Here is a 20,643-nt window from a genome sequence, read left to right on the forward strand (position 1 = left end):
GTTTTCTTCAAAAAATAATGCTATGTGCCCATTTCCTTAACATTTGATTCAGTGTTTTAGGTTTTCATTATTTTAGTAACTCTAAAATTTCTGGTTGGTTTGGTTTGGTTTGGTTTGGTTTGGTTTGGTTTGGTTTGGTTTGGTTTGGTTTGGCTTGGTTTGACTGGGGTTTTTTGGTTGGTTTTTTTTTTTTTTTTTTTTTTTGATTGGTTGGTTGGTTTCGGTTTTGTTAGTTTGGGTGAGTATGGTTTTTCTTGGGGTTTTTTTTTGTTGTTGTTTGGATTGGGTTGGGGGTTTTTTTTCTACATTGAATGGTACACATGACACAGAGCTTTTGGTACACCATGCAAAAGGGAGGATTACTGAGAAGTGTCAAAAGTGTTCCTTGTGCATTGATTGTGCATCAGTCATTGGGTAGGCCCTAAAGACAGGCTTTGTATAGTACTTGTGAGGATGTCTCGTTCTACATTCCAGTCTCTCATGCGTACGCCTTTCACAGCCCACAGATGTGTTGCAGAACACACCTGTGCAGGTAGCTTGGAGTACAAGCTACAGATTGTACCCTGACTGGTGGGAAATAGCTGCAGCCCCAAACAACAAGCTGTGAAGGGGCACTGCCCTTCTGCCTAACAAAGAGCACAGTCTGGGAATGCCAGCCATCATCCAGAGCCTCTGCAGGGCCCAGGGAACAGCGAGAAGACCTCAGATGCCACATAATTTTTACTGTTGTTTTATGTTTTCTCTTTGACTTGAGATCTGATTTCTTTTGTAATATATCCTATATACTGCATTTGCCACTATAATCACTACTTTATTTTGTAGTCAAAGGCAGTTCCCTTTACTGTTTTAGAGCTTCAAAAGCATAAACTAATTTGGTGAGATACCAGATGTCTCTGTAGAGAGAACAGTCCCAAACAGACCCAATTCTGTCACTTTGGCAAATGATGTCTTCTTCACCAGTCATCATTTTGCTGAATTCGTTGAAGCGCTTGCGCTTTTTGTTCTTGCTGTTTTCTTCCTGTATCTTCCTAGACCATATACTCTTTGGAGGTTTTTTTTGTTAATGTATAATAATTTAATTTTTTAATCTGATTCAACAGTACAAGCATTTCTCAGTCTCACATCATAACCAATGTTAGCTTTCTTAGAGGCATCAGGAGATAAAAAAGGGACTGTGCACTCTACCCTGTTACTGAGTGGCAGCAGATGTTGACTTTATGAGGATGTCTGGAAGATACACTACTTGGCTGGTGTTCTTCCACTTTTATTGCTTACTGCCTAGTAAGGATGTGTTAAAGGAACAACTTCATATTTTGCCCCTTCCTTTTTTTTTTTTTTTTTGACTCCCTTATCTAGCTTTTTAAAGCCTGCCTCCAAGACGAAATAACTGTCTGATTCCAAAACTAAATAGTTAAAAATTATTTTCCTCTGTTCTGCAGAATGCCAGTGGGGTTGAAGGCTAAGTGCAAAAAAAACCAAAATTTCCACAACTATCTGACAGGTTTTAAGAGCTGCAGACAGGGCAACTCTGTATAGTTTTTGTCCAGAAGCCTGAGAGAGTCCTTTGTTGCTAGGTGGCAAGGTTCATCAAGCAAAGCTGTATTGAAAGAGCTCATAAATCTGCTTAAAGCAAGGAGGAAATAGTTGGTTCATTCTGTCCTTATTCAGTAGTTTTATCATATTTTTATTGAAAGCTCCTAGTTGCATAATGATGAGTGCCAAGTGTTCCTTATTATTTGCATTATAGTGTAACAGGACTTGATACTTCAACACACACTAAATGTGACAAACTACAGAACTTCAATGTCTACTTCAGGGCAATCTAAAGTTACATCAAGTTAAAAAGAGTCATTGTTCTCATACCAGGAGATCCAAAAAGGTATGAAACTTGGTCTGAAGACAGAAGTTTTTCTGTTAATTGTCAATTGTACAAAACCATTTGCAACACGGAGTGGGCACTGGAGACTGAAGCAATGGTAAGGAAATATGCTTAAAAAAAACTGAAAGGAAAAGGAAACTCGGCCAAGATGGAAGAAGAAGAAGAAGAGACTTTATGGACTAAGGAGGAAAAAAAGTGCTGAATATTCCTTGTTTTAGAAATCTTGGGCTGGACATAGGGCAACAGATTCAGTTCTTTTCTCCCTGCAATATCCACCCATGCCCTCCATTCCATGGCTTAGCACTCCTTTTTGTAGATTTGGGAGCTCCACATCCATGTAACAAAGACTGAATGCAAAGCAGGACTTGTTCAGTGGAAATAGAACTTCTTTTCATTTATCTATCAATGGCTTGTTTTTTTGTTCTCAAAAGACTGTTGTTTCTTTCACTGTCAGATATATACAGAAAAGCTTTTCTCTCCTTTTGTCTCTTCTTGTTATTCACTGTCTCACTTTTTCCTGCTTTATTTTCTCTTTTTCAAAATAGCTGTTTAACCATATCAACCATCTAGGGTACAAAAGTCTTTGAAAATAAATTACTATTCCTCCCAAAGTTGCACTGAAAATTACCTAGATTAATTCAGAAAGCCATAACTATAACACGAAGCAACACTGAAAAACTCATCCAGAAAATTTCATTCCCCAAAATTAGGAGACTAGTAAATACTGAGTGTGGAGTTTATAGAAAGGGAGCATGAACAAAAATACCAACATTATGTACTATTGCTATAACATATACTTAATAAGATATCGTACATAAAATATATATCAATGTATAGAGAGGAAGATATATAACGTACAATTATATGTAATCGTGTACATAAGCATATAAATCGAATGTGAAAAATAACATACAAAAAATAACATATTTTTTTTCTTTTATAGTTAAGCTGGGAGGTTTTATGTGCAGGAAAAGAACACACTTTTAGCTAAATATTCCTGCTCCTAACTTTTTTCCTAGATTAGGAACCATTTCAGTGGCTTCTTTGCACAAGGTTTGTAATTTGCTTCTGATTCACTACACAGATCTGCACAGCCTCAACTGCCAAAGTTATAGGAACAGTAGTATTTACTACACACTAATTTTGAAATATATACTAACTTTCAGAAACAATGCTGAGAAAGGATAGAAAACGTGTTTTTTCACTAAGGTAGCTTTCAGTTATTACAGTATCACGGAATGGCCTGGGTCGGAAGGGGCCTTAAAGATCATCGAGTTCCAATCCCCCTGCCACGGGCAGGGACACTAGACTGCCTTGCTCAGAGCTCCATCCAGCCTGGCCTTGAAAACTTCCACAGATGGGGCATCTGCAACTTTTCTGGGCAACCTGTCCCAGTGTAACACCACCCTCATACCATAGATTTTTTCCTAACACCTAACCTAAACCTGCTCTTTTGCAGTTTGGAGCCATCCCCCCTTGTCCCTTTCTCTACGTGTTCTTGTATCTTTCTTGTAGGCTCCCTTCAAGTACTGGAAGGCTACAGTTAGGTCACCCCAAAGCCTTCTCTTCTTTGGAATGAACAATCCCAATTCTCTCAGCCTTTCTTCACAGCAGATGTGTTCCATCCCTCTGATCAACTTGGTGGCCTTCTCCTGACTCTCTCCAACAGGTCCATGTCCTTCCTGTGCTGGGACTCCAGAGTTGGATGCAGGGTTCCAGGAGGGGTCTCAGCAGAGCAGAGCAGAGCAGAGCAGAGCAGAGCAGAGCAGAGCAGAGCAGAGCAGAGCAGAGCAGAGCAGAGCAGAGCAGAGGGTCAGAATCCCCTCCCTGGCCCTGCTGCCAACGCTGCTCTGGATGCAGTCCAGGGCATGTTTGGCTCTCTGGGCTGGGAGTGCCCATGGCTGGGTCGTGTCCAGCCTCCCATCCACCAGCACCCCCAAGTCCTTCTCTCCAGGGTTGCTCTCCATCTGTCTATCTCACAGTCTGTATTGGAACAGGGTTTTCTCCAACCCAGGGGCAGCACCTTACACTTGGTCTTGTTAAACCTCATGAGGTTACCATGGGCCCACTCCTCCAGGTTGTCCAGGTCCTTCTGGATGGCACTGTGTCTTTCAGATGTAGTAACAGCACCACTTGGTTTGGTGTAACCAGCAAATCTGCTGAAGTAACAATCAATCCCTTCATCTGTGTCATTAATGAAGATTTTAAATAGCGCTGCCCCAATAAGGACTCATGAGGGACATCACTTGTCACTGATGTCCATCAGGACTCTGAGCCATTGACCCTTTGGACTATCCTTTGGATGCAGCCATCCAATCCTAAAAGGCTTCTCTCAGAGACAAGGATGGGGAATAGAGCTGGCAGATCATTAAGGAATTAATTCATAGAGTACAAAAACTAGCAGTCCCCAGGAGTAAAAAAATGATGTAAGCAAGGCCGGAGACTGACGTGGTTGAGGGGGAAACTGCTGGTCAAAGTAAAGGGTATGCACACAGCGGAAACAAGAATAGGTGGCCTCAGAAGCGTATAGAGATAAGACAGGGATGGGTTGAGGAAGCCAAGGCAAAGCTAGAACTGAACCTATCAAGGGATACAAGACTTCTTCTGTAGATACATTAGGCAAAAAACAAAGGTCAGAGAAGGAGGATAAGGATAAGGGGGAGGAAAGGACAAGTCACATGGGCCAATGTGGCATTGAGGGATAAGGGATTTCCAGAGGGGTGGTACAATAAGGGATTGGCCCAACTGGGGATTGACAGGGAAGGATCTGGAAGAAAGGGCAGGATTGTAGTGATAGGCAGGGATAAGGGGTTGGGTCACGGTGATAGGCAGCATAGGGGAAGATACAACTTAGTGATCTACTAATTTGAAAAGAACATAGGGGAACATTTGAATAAACTATTAACATTGAACAATTAACTATAAACTACAAAATTACTGAACAACCCCACATGTCAAATCTTTCATTTTTTTAAGCTGCTTGTGGATGGATTCTGAATGGTAAGACAAATTCATACACCACAATTCTTCAAATTCTTCACAACCACGTCCATGCACCAGTAGAGAAAATTGATGGCAGCTCTGTTCTGTAAGGTTGCATGTCTGACATGCATTAACAGCATTAACATCTATCATCATATCACTAATTACAATGGAAGTAGTATTGGTTTCTTTGCTCAACCAATACCCCAATCAGTCTAATGGTTTTAATGCTACAACAGAGGTAAATTAAGGTAAAACCAAACCTGATGTAACTCATTTTGCAGGGCTCCGGAGTTTAAAATTGCTATTACAGTTTTCTTCATAATGATGGACATACCTCTTTCCTCTCTGCTTTTTCTTGGTGGCCTTTTTAACACTAGATGCTATCACAATGAGCTGCCCAATTGTACACGGGCCACCTTTAATTTTTGACGGAATGCCCGGCAAGGCTCTATCTCCACAAATGAGCCAATATCCTTTCAGCAATTGCCATGGGAATTCATCAAGATCAACACATTAGGGGGCACAGGGGTGGGACAATTGCACCAAAAATTTGTGTTTCTGTACACAGGATGATGAGGAGTAACATTTCATTGTGAATCTCCTTGATACTTAAAACTCAGCACAAAATTCCATTGTCAAAGAACCAAGGATTTCCAATTCATGAGGTTCAAAGAGTGCTTTAAGAAGATGACAGGTCCAATGATACCAATCAGTTATGGGATTTGTCTTGCTGGCAACTGAATGCCAGTAATTGTCAGGGTTAGGTATTGGCCACTCTCTCTGGCTGGCACTGGCACACTGACCAAACAGGTTGTGGAGGATTTGTCTGGGCTCGAATTGGTCAAACATATGGTGTCTGAACCTGCTGACTTGGCTAAAGAAACCCAAATATTTGTTTAGGTTGATCTATAGGCACGTCTGCACTGCAAAAGCAAGCAAGCAAAACTATCAAGCACCAATATATCGTTTAATCTAACTCCATGTTTTTTTCAGCTACTCTTGGCAAAAGGCTTTTCTATGTATTTGAATTTCCAAGTTGACCTTCAGCTTTTGTGTTTTCCCAAATTTGTTCAGGGACTGGCCAGCTATAAGGCACTAAATTGTCCTGTCTACACTCAATTTTGCAAATCTGGATATCTTGGGATTCTTTTTAACATGATGGACACCACACATTTGCCAAAAGAGCTGTACGATATCAATGATTTTTACGGTTTTAACATTGACATAATACCCAGGGTTTGCAGTTTTTGCAGGTTGGGCAGAGTATGTCAGGCATGAACCATAGTCCTTCTGTGTGGCTCATGCCTGTGTGCTCATTTCCCTGCTTGTGGAATTGTCAGTGTGCTCTTGTATGATACGGCTTCATGTTCTTAACTGGAAGCCACTTAGGTCCTGCACCTGTGGAAACACAAACAAACTCTTTGCCCCAGGTTATTAGTCGAAAAGGGCCTTCAGTTTGTCCTGTCTCAGGGTTTCTAACTAAAACCAGAGGATTTTCTTGCATTTTTGCCTGTGTGTTATTTGAAAAATGCCTAAAAATTGGTGGATTGGTTCTGCAAATCAGCTGTTTAAAAAATTAAAAACATATAGAGCTTTGCTCAGCCTCATCTGAGGTATGGCTTGGGCCATTTCCCCCTTCTGTTGGTCTAAAATGCATTTTTAAAGCATGACATGTCCATTCAATAATGGTGTGACTTGTGGGAGCATAGGAAATTCCAAAAGTGTGATGAACACCCCAATCCATTAAAAATGTGGCCAGTTATTGAGATGTATATGTGGGGCCATTGTCTGTTTTATTTCTTGGGGTATATCTAATGAAGCCAAAGCTTGTAGAAAATATTGACAAGCATGATTGGCTGTTTCTTCTGTCTGGACAGAGCAAAAACTGCACCTGAAAAAGTATCTACTGATACATGAATATTTTTAAATTTCCAAAAAGATGGGTATTTGGTGGTATCTGTCTGCCATAGCTGTAGGTTTTGCAGCCCTTGTGAGCTGACAACTCCTGTAGAAACAGGAGGTTGTACAAGTTGACAATCAGGGCAAGCGCCAATAATGGCTTTCACTTGATCTTTAGAGATGCGAAACATTCACACAAGTGCTTGTGTATTTTGATGGGAAAAGGCATGACTCAGTTGTGCTTGTTCAAAAATGTTTGGCAAAGTGTTTGAAACGACCTTCGACCTTCGTCAGTTTGTCGGTTCTTGTGTTTCCTTCTGCCATGAATCCTGGGAGCAAGGAATGAGCCCTGATATGAGACAAAATAGTGGTCAGTTCTGTACTGCAAAATTGTATAACAACATGAAAGCCAGTGATACAGGGTATAATTTTTAACATCCTTTAAAATTGATCTTTCCGTTTTTTTAACAATACCAGCAACATAAGATGAATTTGTAATTAAGTTAAAAGGTTCTGAAAAGAGCTGAAACACCTTAACTACTGCAGCCAATTCAGCAAGCTGAGGAGAGCCTTCTACTGTTTGAACATCTGACTCCCATGTTTTGGTTGTTTGATTCTGCCATACTATTACTGATCTGTGTGTTTCCCATCCATCAGAGCAGAGAGTTAGAGCACTTAAAGGCTCCTTACTTAGCCTTTTCTCCAAAACTTAATTTTGCTTGCAACCATTTGTGGCTTGGGTATTGAATAGAACAAACATCTGAATAATTTAACAATGCAATTTGCAAGTCTTTTGAATTTTGCAAAGTCCAATCAAGGTAATCTCTTTTCACAGGTAAATAAATAATTACAAAATCTTGGCCTGCCGTAGTTAGCAATCTTGTTCTGGCTCTAATTATCATTTGAGCTGTCATCTCCACGGTTGTATGCTGGAGGTGTTTTTTCACAAATGGGATGGGACTGCCATCACAAGCTTTTATTTTGGACACCAGTCTCAGCTACAGATACAGGAGATGGCAAAAGCTCACATCTACTACAAGCAGCTCAAGATCTCTTTGTTACAGAACATTTTATATGTTTTTCAACCAATAGCATATTGCTAAAGCTTACAGACAACTGTTCAATCCAATCACTAGAAGCACATGTACACCTTCAAACAATGCTTGCTTGTTTGCTTTTTATTAACAATACACAATACTCTGTTACTAAGCTTAAAACTTTTACTATCTTGATAAGCATATTTTTCTGCAGTCTTAAGGTCTATGTCGGCCAAACCTAAAAACTCAACTATTGTTTCTTTCCTTGCATATTGTATTATTGTATCTTCCTTACTTTCAGGCCTTGCAGCTGTAAGTTCTCAGCTTTTTCTTTTCTATGGCTTATTTTCATGGCTTCTGAAACTCTTCTTACCTTTACTGTTTCCCACAATTCCCCCTCTTGGTACAACCACAAAGAAGCTTTCTTAACTATGTCGCTTATTGACTACCTTGTAGTGTTACATAGCTCTACTACAGTACTTTTATCTAGCAGACTAGTGTTACAAATTTTCTCTGTAAAGGCACATCAGCAAAACTTAAAAGTCTTTTAATACTTAATGTATTTATTTTTGCTTCTTTAAGGCACTTCTCTAGCTTGCTTTAAGCACTATTATTTTAAACCACAGCAGTTTTAATACTGTAAAAAATCTGGTCTATTCCAAGGACATAAATTGAATCTAGTAGCAATTGTCATTTCTTATTCAAATAAGTCTCATCCATTCCAGGGTCTCATTTCAAAGCCTTCATCTATATCTATACTTGTATCTACTACCTTTGTAAGATTTTGAGAACTTTCTGTGACTCCTTGTATGATAAAAACTTCTTTGACAGCTTTGTTCATCATTCATTGAACACACTGAAGCATACAAGGCATTATCACTAATATCACCACAACAACAATTAATACATACAAACCTGTTTTGCAAAGCTCCTTTAACTAAGGTGCAAAGTTCCATCCTTCAAACAAATGGTCTAACTACAATTCATCTCTTCTAATTTGAGATGCTAAATCATTCAGCTTTTGTATGCTTTTGTGGATAGACTCAGAGTGGTCAGACAAGCTCATACAACAGTCCTTCAAACTCCTCACAACTGTGTCCATGTGCCAGTAAAAGAAAATCAATTGCTGCTCTGTTTTGAAGGGTAGCATGTCTAACACTGCTAATATCAGTCAACATATCACTGATTGCAATGGATGTGGCATTGATCTGCCTACTCAGACAAGATCCTACCCTATCTAAATGTTTCAATGCCATTCCTGAGGCAAGCTGGGGTAGTAGCAAAGCTGCCAAAACTCTTTGTGCAGTTTACCAGAGTCTAAAATCACTCCAACAATTTTCATCATACCAATGGACAAATCTTTTTCCTCTATGTTTTTTCTTAATAACACTTTGAGCACTGGATGCTAGCGCAGTGAGTTGTCCAATGCTGCATGGACCACGTTCAAGGCATGATGGAATACTCTGCCAAGCCCTATCTCCACAAATGAACCACTATCCTTTTGGTAATTATCATGGATATTGGTCAGTCCTGGAAAATTTACCCCAACTGTCTGAGTGCTTACACCAAAAACTGGAGTTCCTAAAAGTAACTGGGTAATTGGGAGTGACATTGCACTTCGGAGAATCATTCTCCAATTCTGAGAATGCCAAAATTAGCTAGCCAATTGCCAATTGCCAATTGCTAGCTGAAAAGTGAGACAAAAATCCATAGTCAAAGAACCAAGAATTTCCAATTCTTGGGGTTCAGATTTTGCTTTTGGAAGTTCTTTGGTCCAAATGTCCCAGTCACTCACAGGATTGCTCCTGTTAGCAACCTCACCTAGCTTGCTATTAAGTTGTTTTTTGGTCAAGGGACCATAATATATGGGTATTGGCCAATCTTTTACTAGCACACCAACTAGACAGGTTGAAAAGGGCTTTTCTGGATTCAGGACAGGCATACAGTGTCTGAGCCTGCAACCTCGGCTAAGCCAACCCAAACATTTGTTTTTGGTTGTTCTACAGGCAAATCTGCACTGCATAGAACAAGCAAGACCAGCAAGTACCAGCATAATACTTGATTTTGCTCCATACTTTTTGTGAGCTATTTTTTGGCAAAAGACCTTTCCATGTATCTTAATTCCCAAATTCTACTTTTGTACTTTCCCAAATTTGCTTGGGGACTAGCTACCTGTAAGAAAAAAAAGGGGTAATTTCACCTTTGCAAATTCACTGAGGGGATATACTCTCTATATTACGAAAATACCACACTTTTGCCAAAAGAGCTCTACAAAATCAACAATTTACACATTTTTCACAATGACATAAAAATCAGGGTTGGCAGGTTCCACAGGTGAACAAGAGATGTCAGGTGGGTCTTGTGGGCTCTCCATTTGGCTCACGTCTGTGTGCTTGTTTTTCTGCTCTTGGACTCTGTTGTAGTATGTTTATTCAGTTCTGTTGAAATTGTTAGTGTTTTGTCTGTTTGGTATGTTCCTGGTTCTCCCCCATTTACTGCTTTGGTTGGTTCCATTTGTCTGTTATGTAAACCCCACCCAGTTTTCCTGAATGTTCCTGGTCTATCACCTTTGCCCTGCCCCATCTCCCCATCCATCATCGTAAACCCCACCTCTCCTTCCAGCTCCTTCCATGTATATCATCCCTTCCTTGACATGTTATGTTATGATATGATATGATATGATATGATATGATATGATATGATATGATATGATATGATATGATATGATATGATATGATATGATATGATATGATATGATACGATATGTTCCCGCCTTCTTTGTATCCCCATTGGTCCCTGATATTGTAACCCTCCTCCCCTTACCCCTCCCTTCGTGAGCTCCCATTGGACCCTGGACTGTGCCTGCCCTGGAGATAAAACCCAGTGCACAGAGGTGCTCTGGGCTCTCTTCGGTGCTGTTTTGTCCCAGCCCAGACCTTTGTGTTCATTCCCTGTCCCAAATAAACCTGTTCCTGGGAAGTACAGCCGAGTGAATCTCCTCCATCCTTTTGCCACCACCCACAATGCCTGATCTGGCAGAGCCCGGCAGGACTCAGTGCTCTGAAGGTTCTGCAGTGGGATCGCCTTTCCCCTGCAGTTCCCCACTCCTGGCGACTTCCCGTGCCGGAGTGGCACCGTAGAGCTACCCTGGAGTTCTGGTGTGGCCAAGAGCAGCGTCAGGACTCATCAGCGCATTCTCATGTGTAATATGGTTTGATGTTCTTTGCTGGAACTCACTTAGGTCTGGCACCTGTGGAGACACAGGTTAGTAGTCAAAAAGGGCTTTCAATTTGTCCTGTCTCAGGGTTTCTAATTAAAACATGAGGATTTTCTTCCAATTTTGCCTGTATGTTATTTGAAAAATGCCTAAAAATTGGTGGATCAGGTTCTGCAAAAGAGCTGTTCAAGAAATTAAAAATATATAAAGCTTTGCGCAGACTCATCTGTGGTGTCACCTCTACTGCCCCCTTCTGTTGATCTATAATGCATTTTAGGGTACGATGTGCTTTCAATAACTGCTTGGCTTGTGGGGGAGCAGGGAATCCCAAAAGCCCGGCAAACACCCCAGTCCATCAAAAATGTGGCAAATTTTTGGGCTACGTGTGCAGGGCCATTGTCTGTTTTTACTTCTTGGGGTACTCCTAGTCAAGCGAATGCTTGAAGAAAGTGTTGACAGGCATGATTGGCTGTTTCTCCCACGTGAACAGAAGCAAAAACTGCACCTGAAAAGCTGTCAATTGATACATGAATACTTTTAAATTTCCCAAAGGAAGGGTACTTAGTGATGTCTGTTTGCCATAACTGCAGTCTTTGCCCATGGGTTGGCAGCTCCTGTAGAAACAGGGGGCTGCACAACCTGACAGTCAGGGCAAGTACTAATAATGGCTTTAGCTAGACTTTTGGAGATGTGAAACATCCGCACAAGTGCTTGTGCATTTTGGTGAAAGAAGGCATGACTTACTTTTGCTTGTTCAAAAATGTTCGGCAAAGTATTAGAAACAACCATTGTCAGCTTATCCGCTCTTGTGTTTCCTTCTGCTAAAAATCCTGGAAGTGAAGAATGAGCACTAATATGAGAAGCAAAATATGGATTAGTTCTCTATTGTAAAATTGCATAAAAGCTTGAAAGCCAACAATACAAGGTATAATTTCCAACACCTTTAAAAACTGATCCTTCTATTTTTTAACTACATTAGCAACATAATCAGAATCTGTAATTAAATTGAAAGGTTCTGGAAAAAGCTGAAAGGCTCTGACTACAGCGGCTAATTCAGTAATTAGAGGAGATCACCTCACTGTTTGAATATCTGATTCATGTTTTAGTTGTTTGATTTAGCCATACTCTTACTGATTTGTGTGTTTTCCCTGATCCATCAGTGCAGAGTCTTATAGCACTTAAAGGCTCTGCACTCAGCATGGTTTTTCTCTAAAACTCAGTTTTACTTGCAACAATTTATGGGCTGGGTAATGAATAGAACAAACACCTGAGAAATTCAGCAATGCATTTTGCAAATCATCTGAATTTTGCAATGCCTAATCCAGGTAGTCTTTTTTCAGAGCCAAATAAATAACTGAAAAGTCTTGGCCTGCTAAGGTTAATAATCTTGTTCTGGCTGTAATTCTAATGTGTGCTGTCATCTCCATAGATGTAAGAATTGTCTTTGGGGACCTGTAAGGAAGAAACACCCATTCCATTATTAACAAAAGATCTCTTTCAGAAGGGTCCCATTGAAAAATGAGACCATAAAGTTGCAATTTATTCCCAAAACTGCAAGGAAAAAGGGCTTTTCTGGAGCAAATTGATGGGCTTGTCTCCTTCGGAAAGCTTCTGTGTCCTTTTCAAGTGCTGCTTGAGCTTCAGGTGTTAGAGTTCTAGGAGATTTGATGTCATCATCTCCTCTTAATAAGTCAAAGAGTTGGATAAGTTCATCATTAGTAATTTCCAAAATAGATCTGATGCAATTAATCTCTCCCAAAAGCTGTTGTAAATCCAAGGGGTTGACACTGGTCCAGAGTTGTATTTTCTGTGGAGCAATTGTTTAGTCATCCCCCATCCCACATATTACAAGGGTGGGACTTCTTGAATTTTGGATGTAGAAGTTTTCAGTCCAGCTGTTTGAATTTTGGTAACAATTCTTTCAATTTCTGTTCATGTTGGTGCTGCAATAAGCAAGTCTTCCTAATCGTCCACTAAATGTAGTGTAGAATCATAGATTGTGGGTGTTTCTGTCAAGCTGGAGACAGAGCTTGTGCAACAAAATATTGGCAAATGGGGGAGAATTTTTCATCTCTTGAGGCAAAGATTTCCAGTGATATCTTGGCAGTGGTTTTCCTCTATGGATAGATGGAACCAAAAAAAGAAAACCTCGGTGCATCCTCTGGATGGAGTGGAATGTTGAAAAAACAATCCTTTAAGCTGATGATAATGAGAGACCAGTCTCTTGGAATCAACAAGACAGAGAGGAGAGTCCAGGTTGCAAGGACCTGGGCATGATGTGACCTTTTTTGTAATTGTTCATTTACTAATTTTTTGAGGGCACTTAGTTTTTTCTCTGCTAGAGAGATTCACCCAGACAGGGTTGTCAGTTTTCCATGACAGAGTGGCAGGTTCCACCATGGCTCCTATAAAAAAACTTACTTCTATTTTTGTTCCCCACTGGGACAGTACATCTCTCCACCATACTGTGATGGGTGTCTGCACCACAACGGGACAGATGTTTACTGTCTTCCCTTCAGGACTTGTATCAGTAATAACGAATTCACTTTGCGTACATGGTGTGATTCCTCCAGTTCCTGAGAGAGCATCCATGGGTGTCACTAGGCTCCAATTGCTCGGCCAAAACACATGAGAAATTACTGTGACATCTGTGCCAGTGTCCAGCATGCCTGTCGTGTTAACTGTTTTACCATGATGTGTCAGACTGCAAGTCAGCTGTGGCTGTTCACTGCTGATATGTTCTACCCAAAGGACATCAGGTGTTGGGCAAAGGCTCTCAAGAGGCATTTCCCAGTGTACAGCTCGCTTAGTTAAAAGCGGAGTCTCTCGATATATGTCTTGTTTAGCTATAGTCATGGACAATGTAATAGCAATACCTGTTAGTATTTTTGGTTGAATTATCACTGGAGCCCTATAAGCAAGAGCTAAAACCATCATCTCTTCGTTACAATTTACTGAAACAACAGCTGGAAAAACTGAAAGTCCAATAATTATGTTCCTGTCTCACACTATAATTAAAAAGTCTGTCTCTGCTGTGAAGTACCAGTAACTCCTGCAGGGCGTATAAATTCATGGCAAGAGTCTTTTTAAAAGTATGTTAATTTAGAAGTTGCCAGTTTACATCGTGCCTCTGGGGGTAATAAGTCGGGGTTGCTTAGGAGATAACTGGCAATTTCACAAATTGCACTCGGTTTGAGTTTTCTTGTGATTGAGCTGCCATTATTTGTTTCACCACGCGGTGGCACAGCGCGCTCTTTTTTTTTTTTTTTTGGGTTTCACGGCAGAGGGGTACCATCCATGTCAGCTTTGGAGCGACAGTGATTCGCATGGTGCCTCCGTTTTCTGCACCGAAGGCAAATGTTAGGTAATTTTGCATTTTTCACTGACTCATGACAGCTCTTTTTCAAATTTCAAATTTTCCACAGTTAAAATATGGCCCTTTAATGGGCTCCATCTATAAAGCAGTGAGAGTTTTTTCCATCATTTTTATCTGAGTTTCAATGGCTCTTTTGAGTTTATCTCCCAGCAAATCTTGGGATTTTGCTAATTGTTCCCGCAGTGCACTCGCTTGTATGGTCGCGATATGCTGTGGAGTGCCCAGCTTTCTGCAAGCATTTGTGGCACTGTTGGTGGCTGTTCTGGTAAAGTTAGAATGACCGTAGGGCATTCATCATTTGTTTTAGCGTATGAGGATGTGCGGCTCCATCAGGACACTGAACTAGAACCTCCGAACTAGAACCTGTGTCCCGCTCAATTACCACATCAACAAGATTGCAAATCACGGTTGTTTTGTTGGTTTTTTTTTTTTCTCACATTCCTCCCTTTTAAAGCAGCCAGAGCCTTTTGTAGCGTTAATAGAGCAGCCCCCCTCCTTTCCGCCGACAGAGCTTTCCTCTTCCTCCTTTCTAAAGGCAGCGGAGGGAGCGCTCTTTCCGCAAGAAGCAGCAATTTCGGCCTCTGTTCTCTTTAAATGGGTGACTGAAGGCAGAGGTGCAGAGACGCCGGGCGGGGGTCAGGGTGAGCAGGGCCGGGGAGACGGCGGAGGTGCCGCGGCCCCGTTCGGGGTTTCAGTGTCTCCGGTTAGGACCGAAGGTGGGAGAGGTTTTGAGGGCACGGCCCGAAGCCCGGAGGAATCGGACGCGATCAAGGAAGCAGTGGGCTCCATTGTTTGTTTAAACATATCAGTCAAAGCGCGACATGCAGGCAACAGCTTTGCAGCTGAATGGTCCCGATTTATGGTAAAAGGATTGCATAATTTGAGTCCAACCAAATCTCATAGAGAAAAGGTGAGTACACCTACAGTTGGAAAGTGCTTTTGAACCCAAGATAACAAACCTTTTAACTCTTGTTTTGGACTGTTACAGGAATTAGATCTGATCAGAGTCTTAAGGGCCTTACAAACATCTTTGGGCTCTTTGGACATCTTGTCCCCGATCATGTTCCCCAAAGCCTACCTGTCGTCATGCAGCAGGTGATAGCATCGGCCTCCGTCCGGGTCGAACCCGCAGCGGAGACAGAGGTGTCCCGACTGCTCCTTCCTTACAGGAGAACTGTAAATCCCTAGGGTAATTCCCCCTTCCTTGCAGCAGCACTCTCCAGAAAAAGTTTCGGGCCGTTCCAGCCGCTCGACAAATTAGCTGAAATCGCGTTCCTCAAAACAGAAGCACCATTTGTTGGAAGATCGCAGCTCTACAGAGATGGGGCAACTGAGAGGTGCTTTAAAAGATTTTATTTCATTATCAGTCTTATAGAAGGGTGAAACATAAGAGATGTAAAACTCAACGCCATTCTATCAGCAGCCAGCCTATTTCCTGGTTACAATACCTTATAAATGTTTTTCAGCTTATAAATGTTTGTGTTAGCTTTTGCCACACAATGCTGCAAACACTTCTAACACAAATCACCTACTATTTTACCCCAAGTGGTCTAGCTACAACGCATCTTTCACAGTTCTGATTCTCCAAAATACCTGGGTCTTGTTTGCAAGGCCATTGTCTGAAACTTGTTTCCAGTTCAATCTCCTTCTCAACAACATCTTCTCTATTCCATGGCCTAGCTAAATCAGCACACCTTATCTCACAGTTTGCATACAGACACACAAGACTACTCAAGCTTTCAGTCATACTTTGACAATCCTCTGCAGTTCCATTTCTCACAATGTATGGTTGATAGCATTTAGAAAACACTAAGAAAAACATTCAACTTTTCCCAAGAAGTATTATTTTTCAGAATTGTAGGCAAGGACAAACCCATTTTCACAGCAGTGACATATTAAATTACCGAAACATGCTCAGAAAAAGAAGCACTCTGACACCCAGCCAATCTTAGGCTCATTGTTTGAAAAATGTTAAATGACAAAATCCAGCCATCACATTCAGTGCATGTGGAGGTAGGAGGGGACATGGAATGAAGGAGTGGGAGTATAGAAATAGAAGAAGACTGGGAGTATAGAAATATAGGAGTTAGAGTAAATAGAATAAACTGTCCTTGTTCTAAGCTGGTTTTTATTTGATGGTACCTAAGAATTGCATAAACAGATTATTTGATCAACAAGTAAGGGATTTTTTTTCTTCTGTATTTCAATGGCAATAATGTCACAATCTGGAAGTAGATTATTCTTTTCTCACTCATTTTTCCACTGTTCTGTTCAGTATCATTTCATGGCTTTTCCCCCCTGCTTTCAGCTTAAACACACAGTTTCAGTTTGGTCTAGAGAAGTCATAAATAAATCTTTGTACTGGTAGAGAAAAACATCAAAGAGGAATCCAATCCAGTGCAATCCCTAGTACAAATACAGGCTGGGCAGAGAGTGGATCAAGACCAGCCCTGCCAAGAAGGACTTGGTGGTGCTGGTGAATGAGCAGCTGGACATGACCCAGCAATGTGCACTTGCAGCCCAGAGCAAGCAACTGTGTCTATCCCTTCCAACCCAAACCATTTTATGATTCTGTAATTCTAGGAATGACATTTTTGTGTGTTCTCCAACATGTATTAACTGCTGAATATAAACTCACCGAATGCAAAACCTTTTGGTATATTTTATGTAATGTTATTTATAGATCACTTTCTTTACATTGTTGATTACTGACAGCCTGCAAATTCTGATCTCCAGCTTGAAAGGAACACTACAGGTACAAACCATACTGACATTGTATCTAATGCAGTTTAAAGGTATAATGACATGGCAATGCTGGAATTTTTAGCCATTATTTAAATTATTGTTGGATGTAGTGCCTGCTCATTTTACACTACATGTAAAAAGTGAAAAGTCTAACAAAGCCTCAAGTTTTACTGTGGCACATGGACAAATGCACCCATGCTGTATGTGGTGTGTTGATCTTGGCTGGATGCCGAACATCCACCCAACCCAGGTGCTCTTTCACTACTCTTCCACACAACAAGGGAAAATAAAATATGATTGAAAAGCTCATAGGCTGAGATAAAGACAGAGCAACAGCTTACTAATTATTGTCATAGGTGAAACAGACTCATCTTGAGAAAGGTTAATTTTCTTGGTGGTAAGAATCAAAGACACTTACCTACTCCTTTTCTTCCCAGTCTCAACTTCACTCCTTCATCCCAAACTCCTCTTCCTCCTCCTGTGTAAAGTTATGTGAGGCAGTACCAGTGCCTGTATGATTATTGGGAAAATGTTAAGTCGTAGAGGATTCTCAGTCTTGAAAGATTTTGAAGTTTCTGAAAACTGAGAACAAATTCAAAAATATTGTTTCTAATCATGCAGGAGGAGCAAGGCTAGGACAAAGAGGTTATTCTCTATCACCCCATATCATTGACAGGGCAGGACAAAGGGACTCTCTTCTGGCAAGACGGGGTTTCTTCCAATTGAGAAAATGTAGCAGAAGCCACCCTATGTTGTTTATTGTCGCATGGTCTGCAGTGAGCATTTTTGTGATGTGACTCACTCTCTTTTGTACAGTACTATTAATAATAATGTTGCTATTACTGTTCATTTTCTTATCTCATTGCTGTAAATTCCTCCTAACACATGATCTTCGCCTTTTGTGCCTCCAGCTGGATGGAAGGGAAGGGGAGATGCATATTTTTTTTAAGTGGGAATACTAAATTGGGGGATACCACCTCTAATCCAGGACTACTTATGTCTTTAAAGATAACTTCTTATCTCTGTAACAGAAGCAAATGGGAATGCAACAGCATTCCCAGAGACAGTATAGAGTAATTGGTAGTGAAAGTCAATACTGCCCACTGTATTTCTAGCCAGGTCAGAGGAGCAAAGCAAACTTAGAAATATAGTGAGTGAAACATTTACAGAGCAAACAACAGTAACACCTGATTTTTTATATAAAGTCTTTTTGGACAATGAGGTATATGCAATTGCCATCACAGTTATAAGAGATCATACTGCTAATGACTCAGTGCTTACCCCAAAGAGCACATGAGAATATCTTACACTGAGGAGTAAATAGAATTTATATTAATTTCCTGAGTGATGGTTTCATTTGAAAAAAAAAAAAAATACAGTGAGAGAAAGCAAAGCTAGAGCTGGGAAGATGCATGTATAGATATGCAAATTTGCAATCCTAAGAGAGGGAAAGAGCAGTAAGGCAGGAATGAATCAAAGCACCTGAAAAGTGGTTTGAATGAAATGGCTCTTGTCATGAGAAAGTAGGTAACAGCATGACATCATTCCACTGCCACAACATGACATCATTGTGAAGACTACACTGATACTGTTGACCCAAGATCAAACGTTCTCCTCTGACATGTTTCAAAAACTCCAAGAGAAGGGATGCCTATTTGGAACCGTATTTGCTTAATGATCTTCCATCATATTTACAGATAGGTTTTCTAACTTTAGGTTTTACTAATCAAACTAATTGACAGACTAGCATTCAATTTTGTGGAAAATCGATGGCTTTAGGATGATGTGGATTTTTTTCAGGGAGGTAATAAAAACTGTTCAACTTTCATTTTTTCTCATGTCTGTTAATTATATTACTTTCTTGACTCAATTGCTCAAAGTTATTATCCATGTTGATGATGCTATTGTAATTTATTGTACAGAGAAAATGCCTTTCTGTACTACCAAAATAGGAATGCAAGCATTTAACATTAAATCACTGTGCTCAACTGTGTTCACACATGCTCTTGAACAGCAGAAAGATGCTGAATTGGAGGTTTTAGACAATATTTGGTTAATATTGGGTAGATAATTCAATTGATCTAAGTAACTATTTAGTTTCCAAAGAAACAAATATTAGTTAAAAGTTTGATAAAGTACCGTAGAAATGGATTCTAAAGAAGACCGGGACCTGGGGCAGTGAGTCCTGATGAATTCCTGTGTCCCCTACATGGTGAATAAACAGCCCATGAGCAAACACGTTAGGCTGGAACAGCAAAAAAGCACCCGACCATTCAAGCAACCAGATATTAGATTCTTCTTCCAGCAGTGGAAGCTAAAATGGTTTCCTATAAATTTGAGCTCCATGTATTTATGAAGGTGGTTACACTGAATCCCCAAAAGGATTGCACAAAGTTTACTAATTTGCTTCGGGAGTGGAAGCTGTGAGTTCGAATCCCGGGTCAGAGTCTGCAGCTAGTAGCTTTTTCTCAGCGGTTTTTCTAAGTAAGATCATGGTGTGTGTATCTTCCAGCGAAGGCATGCACATAGCCCGTGATTCCGTTAGATTTGATATTAAAACATTGGCATTCCCTGACAGGCAGGAGAACGCCTCTCATCATGGAAGAACTACCTCCACTCTGTACAGAAATCTGTCTGATGCAAAAAATTAGGAAGGGGAGGGACGTGGTCTCACTTTGGCAACCTAGAAAGTGAATAGTAGAATTATTATCAGAACTTCGGTCTCAGAGAAAATGGCAAGAATTAAGATATGCAGAGCTATTTGCAACATTCTTAAACAGATCAGAGGCATTCGAATATGAAAAAGTCTTCTTTTGCGATGGTTTTAAGAAGAAAGACAAAGACTCAGAAGGAGGAGCCTCTTGTTAGCCTGGTCTGTGTTGCTAAGTCCGACATGACTGATGTGTGGGCATGGTGGCGTCCGCTCTGCGGCAGGAGGGGGAGCAGCACCCACCCCCTTGCCGCCCCCATTGTCCCTGCCACTGGTGGGGCTGGGGGGAGACCTGACACCGCCATCTCTGGCCGCCGCGGCTGTGGTGACAGGAGCGGGGACAGCTGTGGCACGGCCAGCAGCGGCCAGGCCCGGCGGCAGTGAGCCGGAGCAGGGCCCGGCCCGGCCCGGCCCGGCCCGGCCCGGCGGCAGTGAGACGGGGCAGGGCCCGGCCCGGCCCGGCGGCAGTGAGATGGAGCAGGGCCCAGCCCGGCCCGGCGGCAGTGAGACGGGGCAGGGCCCGGCCCGGCGGCAGTGAGACGGAGCAGGGCCCGGCCCGGCCCGGCCCGGCCCGGCGGCAGTGAGACGGGGCAGGGCCCGGCCCGGTTAGCGCCGGAGCTGGGGAGCGCGGCCCGGCCGCCGCTTGGCCGAGGTGACGCCCGGCAGCAGCGGAACTGCCCCGGTTCAAAGTGAGCAGGGTGGTTCCCACACGGATACCTCCTCAGAAGGTGAAACTGAGCGCACACCTGCTGCAGCCACTGTAGTGAGGAGGAAAAGGGGAAAAGCAGCCCGAGA

The 20,643-nt window shown here is 41.6% G+C and overlaps 1 long non-coding RNA gene across 2 annotated transcripts; it reads right to left on the minus strand.

Moving 5' to 3' along the window:
- Positions 1-7,128: 7,128 nt before the first annotated feature.
- On the minus strand, positions 7,129-20,406 carry LOC111940790 (uncharacterized). Of its 2 annotated transcripts, XR_015280969.1 has the most exons (5): positions 19,278-20,406; positions 17,557-17,648; positions 15,472-15,733; positions 11,762-11,847; positions 7,129-11,050 (listed from the first exon to the last, which is right to left on the minus strand). It is a non-coding gene; the product is annotated as an uncharacterized LOC111940790 (long non-coding RNA). The 2 variants fall into 2 exon arrangements; XR_002869693.2 differs by lacking the exon at positions 19,278-20,406 and having other exon boundaries at positions 8,343-11,050; positions 15,472-15,668; positions 17,557-17,934.
- Between the last annotated feature and the right edge of the window lie 237 nt (positions 20,407-20,643).

This window comes from Cyanistes caeruleus, chromosome Z, assembly GCF_971803275.1.
Source record: "Cyanistes caeruleus chromosome Z, bCyaCae1.hap1.1, whole genome shotgun sequence".
Taxonomy (NCBI): domain Eukaryota; kingdom Metazoa; phylum Chordata; class Aves; order Passeriformes; family Paridae; genus Cyanistes; species Cyanistes caeruleus.